The sequence below is a fragment of the Oncorhynchus gorbuscha genome, unplaced genomic scaffold (assembly GCF_021184085.1).
Source record: "Oncorhynchus gorbuscha isolate QuinsamMale2020 ecotype Even-year unplaced genomic scaffold, OgorEven_v1.0 Un_scaffold_20447, whole genome shotgun sequence".
NCBI classification, from domain to species: Eukaryota; Metazoa; Chordata; class Actinopteri; order Salmoniformes; family Salmonidae; genus Oncorhynchus; species Oncorhynchus gorbuscha.
In genome coordinates, this window is record NW_025761703.1 from 1 (window position 1) to 2,427 (window position 2,427).

The following is a 2,427-nucleotide window of genomic DNA, read 5'->3' on the forward strand; positions in this document are numbered from 1 at the left end:
GTAGTTCCCTGACCAGGAATCGAACCCGGCCAGCGGCGGTGAGAGCGCCGAATCCTAGCCACTAGACCACCAGGGAAGGGTACAACAGTGCAAATCGGTTCCAAGTGTGAGCTGGTACATATGTGCGATAACCTTCTATATTCATTGTGACAGGTTGTACAAGTAAACATGTAGCAAAAGATTAGTTCCCTGACCGTGAATCGAACCCGGGCCGCAGCGGTGAGAGCGCCGAATCCTAACCACTAGACCACCAGGGAAGGGTACTACAGTGCAAATCGGGAGTCGAACTGGGAGTCGAACCACCAGGGAAGGGTACTACAGTGGAAATCGGGAGTCAAACCCGGGCCACGGCGGTGAGAGCGCCCGAATCCTAACCACTAGACCACCAGGGAAGGGTACTACAGTGCAATTCGTTTCCCAGTTTGAAATGCAAGGAAGCTCCTTCCTCTGCAAGGAAGAAGCTACTGCTCCAAAACCGCCATAAAAAAGCCATACTACAGTTTGGGGACAAAGATCCTAGTTTTTGGAGAAATGTCCTCTGGTCTGATGAAACAAAAATCGAACTGTTTGGCCATAATGACCATTGTTATGTTTGGAGGGAAAAGGGGAGGATTTCAAGCCGAAGAACACCATCATGTTGTGGGGTTGCTTTGCTGCAGGAGGGTCTGGTGCACCACTAGAACACCTGGGAAGGACACTGCAGGGCAAATCGGTTTGCAATTTGAAGTGGTACATATGTGCGACAACCTACTAAATTCATAGTGACAGGTTGCACAAGTAAACAAGGAGCATAGACTATTTCCCTGACCGGGAATCGAACCCGGGCCGCGGCGGTGAGAGCGCCGAATCCTAACCACTAGACCACCAGGGAAGGATAATACAGTGCAAATTGGTTCTCAGTGTGAGCTGGTACATATGTGCGATAACCTTCTATATTCATTGTGACAGGTTGTACAAGTAAAGATGTAGCAAAAGAGTAGTTCCCTGACCGGGAATCGAACCCGGGCCGCGGCGGTGAGAGCGCCGAATCCTAACCACTAGACCACCAGGGAAGGATAATACAGTGCAAATCGGTTCTCAGTGTGAGCTGGTACATATGTGCGATAACCTTCTATATTCATTGTGACAGGTTGTACAAGTAAACATGTAGCAAAAGAGTAGTTCCCTGACCGGGAATCGAATCCTAACCACTAGACCACCAGGGAAGGGTACTACAGTGCAATTCGTTTCCCAGTTTGAAATGGTACATATAGTTGAAGTCGTAAGTTTCCATCCACTTAGGCTGGAGTCATTAAAACCTGTTTGTCAACCCCTCCCCACATTTCTTGCTAACAAACGATAGTTTTGGCTAATTTCACCTCAAATGCTTTTATGTGTGAATACATGTCGCAAATGAGTTTCCCCTCGCCTTGTAGCTGCAAGTTAAGGCTGTTAAGTATTTCTGTCACGTCTGTTAAAAATGCGAGGTGCCATTTCCATTCTGGGTCGATCAGCTCTGGGACCGTTTTGTCTTTTAAATGAAGAAATGCGTTAATTTCGGGTAGCAGCTCGTAAAACGCCTCAAAACTCTGCCCCGGCTCAGCCATCGGACCTCTGTGTAGTACAGCACATCTCCGTGCGTAGACTCCAGTTCAGACAGGAATTCTTGGAACTGCCTGTGTTTAAGTCCCTTTGCTCTGATGAAGTTTATGCACGACACCACAACCTTCATTACAGAATCCCACGTCAACACTTTGCAGCACAGTGCTTGCTGGTGAATTAGGCAGTGGACTCGTAGCGGGGCGGTGAGACCCCTTTTTCCAACTCCCGGTTCATGCGTCCTATTAGACCGCGAGTTTCGCCCACCATGCTAGGAGCCCCGTCAGTCGTGATGCTAGCTAGCTTTGACCAGTCCAGGTCCAACTTCTCCATGGTTTGGCACACTTTGTCAAAAATATCCTCTCCCGTTGTAGTCCCTTTGAGACTTTGGAGGGCTGCCAGCTCCTCGCATATCTCAAAGTTTGCGCTAACTCCACGAATAAAAATGAGCAGTTGCGCTGTGTCTTGCACGTCCGTGCTCTCATCCAGTGCTAATGAAAAAAAGTCAAATTCTTTCGTCTTCTGCTGCAGCTGGGCATATACATTACTCCCGATTTCTTCAACGCGTCTGGTGATTGTACTCGCCCGACAGACTTACGGCATTAAATGCATCTTTCTTATCGGGACACACCTCCTCCGTGACAGCATCCATACATTTCTTAACAAACTCTCCGTCAGTGAAAGGCTTACCGCTTCTTGCTATCAGTTTAGCAAACCAAAAGCTGGCCCGAACGGATGCCTGGTTCAGTTGAGCTTGGCGTACAAATGTATTCTGCTGAGATAGTAGTCCACTTTTTAGCTTTGAGAGTTTGTCTGCTCGTATTTGGACTAGACCATCAGGGAAGGGTA

The 2,427-nt window shown here is 48.2% G+C and overlaps 2 non-coding genes across 2 annotated transcripts; both read right to left on the minus strand.

Annotated features, from left to right (window-relative positions):
* Positions 1-799: 799 nt before the first annotated feature.
* trnae-cuc lies at positions 800-871 on the minus strand. The gene has a single exon. It is a non-coding gene; the product is annotated as a tRNA-Glu (tRNA).
* A 109-nt stretch (positions 872-980) lies between these two features.
* Positions 981-1,052, minus strand: trnae-cuc. Its single transcript has one exon. It is a non-coding gene; the product is annotated as a tRNA-Glu (tRNA).
* Positions 1,053-2,427: the final 1,375 nt, after the last annotated feature.